Consider the following 12204-nt stretch of genomic DNA (forward strand, 5'->3'; position numbering starts at 1 on the left):
GTGCACGATATTTAAAATATTACACATTTAAAGCTAAAGATTATATAGAAATTCAAAAAATGAAAAAAAACCATATCATCCAACGTTCAGTTCAAATATCGTCAATTGTCGAACAAATAATGAAAAAAATTAAAAAATTAATTATCAGTGTAAATACTTTGTACTGCTTTAATCGCACAGTAAACAATGTTCGTAAACGTTACCTCGAACGAGGAAAATTGCAATAGAAGAATAAACAACCGAATAGTTCGCAAAGACGAAGAAACTTTAAAGTTAATTTTCTCAAAAACGTAGCTCCGGGATGGGAAAACGTTGTACTAAAATTTCGTTTTCTCTTTTCGCGTGGAATCGTCCATTGCTCGATCGCGTTAGGAATTCCGTCTCACCGTGTACACATCGTAGCAAATTTATCCGAGTCTCGAGCGTGCAATTCATACGGAAAGAAATTGCAAAGTCAGCGAGCGAATAAAATCGCGCGCTTCGATTTTACGCGCGGTCAGTGTTTCCGTTCCGTGTGCGCGAATAGTTTAAACAAGACCGTGTAATCGCATATTGAATTTCAAGCGATAAATCGCTTTCGAGCCAACGACGGATACACATCCCGCAACCCAACCGTAATTCACCCCTACGGTCTAAGCAAATATATCATCCTCCATCCCCGTGCTCCATCCCCTTCAACCCTTCGCATGACGAAGGGTTTCGCTCCGGTTTCGTGGTCCCCGGTGCAGGTGTTACGTATATTTACATTTTACGACTCCATTCGTTGATATTTGCAAAACCGGCTGCGAAGCTAATTCCGCTGAAAAGTTCGCCCGTTGATTATCTATTAATTACGAACAGATGTGCGAAAGCTTTTACGTACACGAGCTTTTTTCACCTGTTACCTTCCGTTTAATTAAACTAATTCCAGTGTAAACCGAAACATACGCAACAATGACGTCGGGACGAAATTGAACTCTTCACGAGGCGAAGGAATTTCAGAATTCACGAGCGTTGAACGAATCTTTGAACATTTGAACATTTTCAATCCAATACTTGGATCCGATCAGGGGTATAATATTGCGTTAAATTATTCACGGTTACTTGTGTTAAATAATCGACGAAAGTAACGTACCTCTTTCTATTTATAAGTGTGTCTATAAAAATGACAAATGTGTATTCCAGATTGGAGGAAGCAAGTAAATCATTGCCTAATATATATTCTCTTATTCGTGATATATATTGAAATAATAAAATTGCAGCTCAATTTCGTGTCGAGTGATCGAGTTGGTTTTCATATCGGTGGATAAATGACTTTTTTTTCTTTCGAAAACCCCCTAGATAGGGTTATAGGTATTTAACGAGTTAACTTTGCCGATAGAACGAGATCTCTCCGGTTATGTCCGATCGAGGCCCAGTCGTACCGTGAAAACTTCCTAATTACGGCACTTGATTTTTCCCCCGTGATGTAATTAACGCCTACTGAGTGTATGCTCGAAAGTTCAACAGACCGTTGGGGCGTTAAAGAATTTTAAGGGGCGGGTTGACGTTACGAAGATGCCGACGCCCGTTGGCAAAGTCAAGGAAGCAATCCTTTTCTGCAAGGCAAAGAGACCCAGCTTGATTACTGCATTGTCGGCGCATAATAGCCGTCTACTCGAATACGATCGTATTCAAGACTAGGAAGACGAACTGCTGCTCCCTTTTCATCCAGAATGCGCCGCGACGACGATTTAGACAGATGCTCGGTGGTTTTGTGAGCGACTCGCTGTACGCGAAAACGACGAAACGAATCGTAAAAATAACGATCCTTCGTTCTTGGTTGAAAATTAACTCTGTATGTATGTATGTACGCTTGTTTAAAATATATTCCTTCTAGTGATAGAAAATTTTCTTTTGTAGGAAACGAATGCTAAGTTTGCAGAGACAAGAAGCTTTCCTGGATAAGGTAATCAGTATTGGATAGTATCTTAATCCAAATCTTTGAAAAAATATTCTTTCTATTAATAGAAATTTTCTTTTGTAGGAAACGAATGCTAAGTTTGCAGAGACAAGAAGCTTTCCTGGATAAGGTAATCAGTATTGAATAGTATCCTAATCCAGATCTTTGAAAAAATATTCTTCTTATTAATAGAAATTTTCTTTTGTAGGAAACGAATGCTAAGTTTGCAGAGACAAGAAGCTTTCCTGGATAAGGTAATCAGTATTGAATAGTATCCTAATCCAGATCTTTGAAAAAATATTCTTCTTATTAATAGAAATTTTCTTTTGTAGGAAACGAATGCTAAGTTTGCAGATACAAGAAGCTTTCCTGGATAAGGTAATCAGTATTGGATAGTATCCTAATCCAGATCTTTGAAAGAATATTCTTTTTATTAATAGAAAATTTTGTTTTGTATGAAACGAGTCGGTGCTAAGTTTGCAGAGACAAGAAGCTTTCCTGGATAAGGTAATCAGTATTGGATAGTATCTTTATCCAGATCTTTGAAAAAATATTTTTTCTATTAATAGAAAATTTTCTTTTGTAGGAAACGACCCTGTGCTAAGTTTGCAGAGACAAGAAGCTTTCCTGGATAAGGTAATCAGTATTGATCATGCTTTGAAAGATGATAGTTTTGTTCCACTTTCAAAAATACACCGACAAACCAGTATACTTGCATTAGGGTAGTATCCTGATTCAGATCTTTGAAGAAATATTCTTTCTATTAATAGAAAATTTTCTTTCATGAAACACAATTTAATTTCACATCAGTACACAGTTGGAGCCTTTGTTGGAAACAGTAAGTAAGCAAAGTTTAACTCAGATCTTTGAAAAATATTATTTATGTTAATAAAAAATGTTCTTTCGTAGAAAATGTTTGAGAATCGCAAGTACCGTTATCAAGGAGTCTTTTTGCGGATAAAGTAATCGGTGTATGTAGATTATGTCCTGTGGGTAATAGTTTCGTTCTACTTTAAAGGGATGCAAAGAAAATTTTTCATTTCCGTTAAAATTCAATTGGAAAAAGCCACTGAGCTGGAAAAACCGACGTCTTTCATAAGCAAATTTTCTTTCATAACCGATCAAGAGAGAACTCGGATGACTTTGTAATACTTCGTTAACAAAGGAACACGAACAATGCAAAAGTAAAAGCTACAGTGCGCCACAGATCGATACGATTTCGCTGATTCGAGTATTCCGAGAGATAGTTCGATTTCGCGGCTCGCGAAACGCGAGTAGATTCAACAAATAAATAAATTCGTTGGTACTTCAACGAGATGTTATTCTGTTTCTCGTTGATGCAATATCCTTAGGAGACACTTTCGTAAAAAGAAGAATACAGGTCTAGACAGATTTAACGGTACAGGATAATATACATCTCTCCATAAAAGACGTATGCGTTGCATTGTACGTTACGAAGGTACAATAGTAACTTATCGATTAGATTTTTCATCAATGTACACAAGAGTAGCTCGATGCAAAATCTAATAAGATGAAAAATTATTCAAGTTCTTCCATACATGATTTTCGAAAGTTCAAGGTTCTTTCACGGTTTCCTTCGATTACAGTTCTAACGAGACGTTGAGAAATTTTTGGATATTTTGTAAAATTCCCTCAAATTTCTCAAACAATTCAAAGTTCCCAAACATCGCGAGAAATTTGAAAGATTATTGCAAGATCGAGAAAAGAACTTTCGTTAATATCCAGTTTGAGATGAAATTAGGAGCTACGTAGGTGGACAACGACGAGGGAGATTATATTTAATAGAAGTAGTACGAGATTGTAAGCTGTCTTTGCAGTCACCATGAAGCTTTAATTCCGCAGAAGATAGCCTCGTACCGAGTTAATGCATTGCACACACTACTGGAGAAGTTACTATGCTGGAAACTGTCCGATCGTACGACTGTGACTCGTACCCGATGTTCGAAAAGCGTTATTCAATAAACGTGTTCCGTACGTCATAGGAAAAATGGGAACTCCTCTGTGCGAAAGATATTCATGATTAATAGTATGATTAATAGTCGAGGCATAGGTAAATTGCCAGTTCGGGTGAATCATAAACTATTTAGGGAATTCCAAATGACCCGAAGCTCTGCTTACCTTATTTTAGAGGATTCAGTGGTCTAAAAACAGCACTTGGCGAGCACAGATCGATTACTGGTACAATTTTTTGTGCAACCGAGATGATGAAGATAAAACGGCGCATTCGTCGTATAATCTTGTGGGAGTTTCAGAGTGGTAATAGTGCAACGATTACTGCAAAAAACGGTACGCGACGATGTAGATGAAGCGGAAAGCACCGAGTGAAATTGGTTTGCCAAGTTTCGTTCCGGAGAGACCAGTCTTCGAGATCAACCTAAGATTGTCAATGAAAACACACATCGAACAACCAGAGAATTGGTAGATAATATAAATAGCGGAGAAAATTCAAGAAAATTTGTCCGACCTAAAAAAAAACCTAAAAAAAGATTGTCGAATGAGTATGTTTTACCTCACCTTTCATGTTCATATCCATAGAAAATTCTTTAAACGGACAAAAATTTGACGAGTACAAGAGACGTTCAAACGTTCGTGTACCATCGAAAGAATTTCATTTTCTACATCAGAAATTGAGAAGTTACCAAAAAAATAGAAAAAAGTGAAAAGAAACTTAAGTCACACCTTGAATAATTACGAAATAACTTATCTTGGTCCAGAGCGTGTTCTCCAGAGGTGCAAGTTATTTTGTAACCGAAAGAGTAGAAAGCAATTACTTGATTTCGATCCTTTGATTCTTTTCAACCGCGGAAAATCGAACGATCGTGATCCGCGGGATGAGTTCGCGCGGGAAAAATAAACGTGTAAGCACCAGGCGCGTGTACGAATGGACGATGTAGAGTCAGAACTCGTAAAGCTTGTAACTACGTAAGCTACGACCGAACGTAGGGGTCACGACACTATCGATGTGTCGTTGATATCTCACGCTACGAGAAAGGTGCGTGCAAAGTGGCTCGCGCGATATCATCGAGACGTCGCGACGGCGCCGCGTTCTACGGTAAACGATAACCCCGTCTCGGTACGTATCGGTGATATGTCCAGTAATTAATACTCGTTAGCGCATAGCGTTGCCCACGGTGTAGTTTTCGCACTTGAATCTGTCTTCGTTATCTCGATTACTCGGATTTGGTGAACTCGTGTCGGGAACACGGGTCATCGAAAGGACGCGGTAACGTTTATATAGCGAATATTTTAACGCCTCGAAAACTTCACGAAAGTGTAAATAAAAGTAAAATTAACGAAAATGGTAATTGATTCGAGTTGTCGAAACTTTCCAATATTTGGTAGTGATACAACACAAAACACTGTGCTGATAATATTCATTGGAAGTAATTATAACGATTTATAAACCGAAGTGTTGATAATATTCATTGAGTATAATTATAAGGATTTATAAACCATAATACTAATGATACACATTAAGTATAATTCTAAGGAATTATTATCGCGAAAATTTGTAAAGGTAAGCGTTTTTTTTTCTTTCTCAAAGTACAAAATTTCAATTTCGAAAACGAGACACGTTCTCTTTTGTCTTCACATCTCCGAATATATATAAAAATGTTTCCGCGTCGCTCTCGCCGTTAAAAGAGGAGTCCACGTCGAGCCCGTTATTGATTTAACAAAATACAAAGATCGTACGTTACAATTTACTCGGTCTCGTTCATCGTAAGGATCGGTACATAGTGAGTAATCTCCTTGATACCAAGATCAAAGTCACCGCGTCGTCAGGACTCTTTGTTAAGGCTTTTGTAGCAGAACCCGCCTTAATCGCTTAATTAACTGCCTGTCCTGGGCTTCCAGGCTTGGACGTCAAAGAACGAAAAATAATCATTTTTGCGCACACTTCGACCTGACTTTTCTATCTCCTAATATCAATTCACCAACCCTTAACCAGTACCAGGAATAAATACACTACACTCTGCCCTCGTACAGAGTGAACAATGTTCACTAGACAAAAACAAGAGAAAAAAATGTACCATTTATTCGTAATCATTTTTGCACACACTCCGACCTGACTTTCTTATTTTCTAATATCAATTTACCAACCCTTAACCAGTACCAGGAATAAATACACTACACTCTGCCCTAGAACAGAGTGAACAATGTTCACCGGACAAAGACAAGAGAAACAGAATGTACCGTTTATTCGTAATCGTTAAAAAAAAAAACAAATCCAGCGTTTGGCAGAGCACCGCGCGTCTACTCGATGGTTAAAATTAGATATTGATTTTCGCCGAACAGAGTAGTCTGTTCTGGAATAGAAATGAGCATGCGAAATCGTGACTCGCGGAATAGTGGCAAATTGTAGCTTCCTTGAAGTGTTCGTTAAACGAGATAGATTTGGGCAATTAGAAATTGCGGGTGATGGCGGGGGTCGAATCGATATCGGTTCCAGTTCGTGTCATTTCCTGGCCAGTATCAAAGCGCGGAACCATCGTGCTCGAAGGGAGGGGTGAGCCTTTGCACAGAGAAACACACATTTCACCCTGGGTGAATTACGAACTCTTCCGTATAATTTTTTCGGTCCAGGGACGGCTTTTTCGCGCAACCATCGACCTCCTTCGTTACACCACGGGGACGTGACCCGTAACCATCCCGAGATTTTTCGAACTCTGCGGCACTTCCCATTCATTCCGCTAAGCGAAATAAGACCGTCTCCATTGCGGCAAAGTAGAATAGGACAGGCTGAAGGCGGACGGTACCGCACTTCCACGTAGACCACTTAACCCTTGGCATACCAAGGTGGGATGGTCGGCGATGTTCTTTACCGAGAGAGGTTCTTGAAAGACCCCCATAACTTCTTACATTGGTTGTTATTATAGTGTTTTAATTACTTTGAAACTTATCAAACCTTGTGGCAAGGTGGTGCTTTCTGAGGGACTTCGATGTATATTTTTTCAAAGGTATTCTATTAGGTTGTTCGGAAAGTTATTTTGTTTTCTCAAATGGGGAATGTATAATTTAATAAAATGTTTATAGACTCTAACAAAAATTGTGTTTCATTTTCACTAAAAATAAAACGAAATGACTCTACGAACAACTCTATGTATCTGTTGGAAATGTGTTTGTTAATACAAATCTCGATTGAAAAGGGCATTGTACCAAACGAGTACACGGTAATTTAACATCGATCCTATTGATCGCCATAAATATACTAATCCTTGTTACACCAAGGCGGGGTCTCTCAGTGTCTCGACTTCGATATATATTTTTTCAAAGGTATTCGATATCTGTTGAAAATACGTAGCTTGAAATTTGTCCGTGTTTTGTTACTAATAAACGAAGAAATCGACTAAAATGATTTTTGCAATAAGATTGAAAATCTATATAAAAATCTGTACGATCTGTAGGTTTCTTTCCTTTCACAAGGGTTAAGTCGAGTTCTGTCATCGTAACGCTCGACAGTTCCAAGTTAAGTTCGAAGTTAGACTCACGTCCACCGGATACTCGAAGAATGCAAATAGTTGCATATTCGAGGAACCCTAACCGACCCTACCCTCGCGAGAAGATACGTTTTCAGCGATCTTTAATCAGTGCACGTTGATACTTACGTAAAATGTTACATCGAATTCCTATAATTTTAACACGTTTTGTTTTTACAATCCTACAATTATCAATTTCTGAAACATTAACAGTCTAACGCGTTCCAGTGTCTCGCACAAAGCGAAACCAGCTTAATTATTGGCAGAATAATTCCTAATATATCGTGCCCATCGATATTCGAAGCAGGTACGTCGGATGCTCCTCGTCACGAGACCCTAGGCTACAGTCTATAACGTCGGAACTGGTTCAGTTCTATGCAGAAACTACCCGCCTATAAACTTTCAGGTATATAATTTGATACGACAGAATGATTCCGACCGATCGTTGGATATCTTTTATTGGCCTCCTTCATGGAAGCTACGATTATCAAGTTTTAAAACACGAGCACCGTAAAAAGGTAACGACGTACCAGTTCCGTTGCAGTGTAATACTCCACAGAAGCTGACAGTTAGCGTTCCAGTTACGAGCAGACGTTTAAACACGGGTTCGTCAACTTGAATCGGAGATTAGCATCGCATGGAACGAAGAATAATACGTGCCCCGAAACGAAACAATCTACGATACGCGGGGGTTTAGACCTACGGTGGCTGCGAGACTGCATAGCTTGCAATTTCCGCTTTTGTACGCGCTGGGTATAAAACGTTCGCCGGCAGCAACGCGAGCCATCGTCGGGAACTCGAACGACGAAGGGCCTCGAACCTCAAAGCGACTACCACCAGCAGCTGTCCGCGCATAATTGCGTGGTCAGTTAACGATCTGTCCTCCTTGCCGCGACCTGAAAAAAAGAAAGGATCGCGCACCGTTCGCCCGTGCACCCAAGAACTACTCGGTGACTCCCGGTAAAAATGGCGACACTTGGGTCAATCTACGCGTTGAAAGTGGGTCACTTTGCTGTGGCAAACTGCCAACAGTTCTCACGTGCGAGTCGTCCCACGCCTGCTGCAGTCTGAAGCTGGCAACCACCTTCGAGCAGGGCCGGCTCAACAGGGGTTGGAAAGTCAGGTGTCGGTTAGGCCACTGAAAATTGAACCGTGCTACGGTACTCTAGGTCGAATAAAGTTTGTTTGTTTGTTTCTTTTTTTTTTTATTTATTTTTTAGTTATTTTCAAATTGACAGAGAGAATTAAATTGCAGTGATTGGTTGCAAGCTTGGTTCTATAATGGGAGAAGAGGGTCGAATGAGGGAATTTTTTTATTGGATTGTTCGGAAAATCGTTTAGTTTTTCGAAATGGAGAATAGATAATTTAATAAAATGTTTATACGGTTTGAAAAAATTGTGTTTCATTTTCACCAAATAAAAAGAAAAGCGAAATGGCTTTTCGAACGACCCGATGCAACGTCAAATCTCGATGAAACTTTTCGTTAGTTTCTATACATGTTCGTTAACATTTCAAGATACAAGTGAGCTGTTTTTTTTTTTGTTACAGTTAATTTTGTATTTTCTAAATGGGAGTTAGGTTTGTACGATGCGTAATTTTATTACGAAAGAAACTCCATGGAGAGTAATATTTATTACGAAAGAAACTCCATGGAGAGTAATATTTATTACTTCGCAAAAAGGCCGTCAATTGTGACAAAAAGAGAAAACTTGCATCTTGGAATGTTAAAAAATATTCGTGAAAAGTGACGAGAAGTTTCATCAAGGTTTTACGTTCTAAAAAAATTGCCGAAGAACACTTTTATTTTAACCATTTACTCGAGTATTCCCCTTAAATTCCCCAACGCAACATTTGGGTACGAAATAATATTAAAACGTCTAGAAACGTATAATATAATTAGCAATAGGCGGGGCGAATATAAAATGTAAAGTTAATTAGAAAAATTTCTATTCAATTATTAAAGTTGTGGAAGTCACGAGTTCAATCGGTTGTACAATAAAATATCGAGGAATATTTAAATCGAGTTTGTTCGATAGATAAAATATACGTGTAATAATCGTAATAATTCACGAGAATTAATTTTGCCTTTAATAATGGAAAATAATATTCAGAAATTGTTGCGTACGATTCGAGAAAAGAGAGATCGTAGAAACACAAGCACAAGTCGAACGAATAAGTACACACAGCGAAATTTAACTAGAAAATAACGAGATACTTGGTACAGTGGAAACTATTCGACCAGCCTTTCTCTGAATATTTCGCATTTTTACCACTCCGCCCTTTATCTCGATTCTCCTTTCAAATCGACAATAAAGACCCGCGAAGCGAAGGAGCATTGCATTTTATATCAGCGTTTCCCAGTCGTTTCACCTTCGTCACATCTTCCGTATAATTCAGATCAAACACAAACGTCGCGCGGTGAATTATTCGAACACCTTTATTTCGGCGGGAGTTTCAAAAATGGAATCGCGCAAAGGATCGCTTTGAATCCGTCGAGGTTCTCTGAACGAAAAATTCACCGGTTAAAAAATGGAACACGTGAATTCCATTCACCGCGAACATTGTACACAATGTTCTTAAAATTCACAAACAGAATATCGTTTAATACCGATTCCATTACAGTCTCGATAAGTATCGTGGTTTGAATTATTAAAAAAACGATACAAATACCTCGACAATGCACCGAACAAAGTATCTCGTGAACAGTTATCGGAAAATCCAGTTGTTTATCATATTTTGACGCACAAGGGAGATATTGTTTTTTTTTACCAGATTTTCAATTCCAACCATTTGTCTTTACGAGCGATAAAATATGCATAAATACACGATGCTTTCAGATCGGGCCGGATAACTTCATTCGATACCCATCTGAAACGCAAAGTGAGACTTTACGAGCTGCGTTCGTGCGCGTTAATTAGCCATTTTTCAAATTATCGCTCCATTTTAACGGAGCGCGCGACCATTTATTAAGGGACGAGCCGCGCAACGTTTACCTTTACATACGTGTGTGTCCGTGCACGAGCAATTCCGCTTTGAGCAGCCTCGAACGCAAAGCGGGATACCCTTACATTACTAATAACTTCGATTCCCTGAAGAGCAATGACGCGTGACAACTGAACTCTAAATTTACGCGCCGTTTTCTCCGCGTTTGAAATATCCGACTACGTGTATGATTTATGGTTCCCCGGAGGCCGAAGAAAATTCCACGAATAGAAAGATCACCGGGCGTTTAGCATCTGACCATGCTCGCGTTTATAACAACGCGATAAATTTCCATAAAGGGGAACAGTGCTACGGTTTTTCACGTTGTTCTTCGTTACAGTGTTATGCAACGTCTTATTTTCCCCTTGGACGGTTGGTACGTAGTTTCCCTACGCGAAATTAATAAATTGTACAATTTTTTAGAGTTCGATGGAGAAACTATCGTGTAGAAAATGTTTAACTCTCGCAGAAATTTATTTGTGAATTGTATTCTGTATGAAAAAATGTTTCGAAAGTTGTTCAATAGGATAAGGAGCATTACAATAATTAGTTTCTTAGTTCAGTTCGTTTTTTTATTAAATTATGAAGACCATCTTGAGTGTTTAACCGTTGTGGGCAACGTTTGGTCGTGCTGCTCGAAAGATTATTAAAAGAGGTATAAAAAATTATTAAAATACTTGGATTTGAAAATTAATAATTAATCTATCCTTCACTGTCCTGTGAAGGATAGTGGAATTTTGAAATCTTTCGCGTTGTTATCGCGTATATTAATTGTAATTTTCGAAATCAAAAACGAAGGCAAGAAACTGTCTCTCTGGGTCCGAGAAGACCCACGCGTGGTAGGACGAGGGGTTAATTTACAGGCTTATCGACAGTGGTCAATGACGCGAGGTAATGTACGCGTGTCGTACATCGATTGAACGATAAATGATATTGCGATATCCGTATAACAGAGTTGATATTAATGCGTTGACGTGAGAATATATCGATGTAATGATATCACTTTGGTTGATTATCGGTGTAACGAAATTGCTACGAAAATGGCGACGCATTATCGGTATCGATTTAACAGTGAACGAGACATCGATGAGACGAGGCATCGATATACGACGTGTTAACGATTTTGATAAATCACACGTGTCTGCGCATCGTTGTATAAATAGAACGACATCGATAAACAATACAACGAAATCGGCGAAAGGTGTGTCGATCTATCAATATCAATACGTCGTACGAATGCAAATTGTACGCCATTTTTAAAGCACAGTAGTATATTGTACTATATACCAGAATTGTGCTGCATATTTTATCACAGTGTCTCGTGCTTCGATACTTCGATTAGATTCGTTGCAACGCGCGATGCAATTCCACTGCAAAACGACGTACATACGTAAGTATGTCGCCAGTTAAATCATCGAAACGCGTTCACCCAGGAAGGTTTCATTCAATCCAACATAACTTTCGAAGCCGTACACTCTTCGTCTAATCCATTTTCTGCGAAGATAAGAACATTAATGCAAATCGAAATGGTAATTTTGTGTAACCTCGTTCGATTGTTAAAAAAAAAATCTTCTTTCTCGCTATTCATTCCGCGATATATCAAGCACGGCATTTTCTTTACGCGATATTATACATAAGTTTCTTATTCTATAGTATCGAGTCATAAATAATTACAAATTTTTCGTACAAACTTTATTTATCTTTCAAAAGAGTTACAAAGCATCTTGGTTTGAAACTTATTCTTCGTTATTAAATACAACTTTTTTGTTATTGAATTTTTGTTAAAGAATTTAAGAATTTAA

General features: G+C 38.5%; 1 protein-coding gene across 3 annotated transcripts in view; it reads right to left on the bottom strand.

Moving 5' to 3' along the window:
- Jus (EB domain-containing julius seizure protein) overlaps positions 1-12204 on the bottom strand; it is a 51419-nt gene that overhangs the window by 14348 nt on the left and 24867 nt on the right. The window lies entirely within an intron of this gene.

This window comes from Ptiloglossa arizonensis, chromosome 8 (genome assembly GCF_051014685.1).
Source record: "Ptiloglossa arizonensis isolate GNS036 chromosome 8, iyPtiAriz1_principal, whole genome shotgun sequence".
Classification (NCBI taxonomy): domain Eukaryota; kingdom Metazoa; phylum Arthropoda; class Insecta; order Hymenoptera; family Colletidae; genus Ptiloglossa; species Ptiloglossa arizonensis.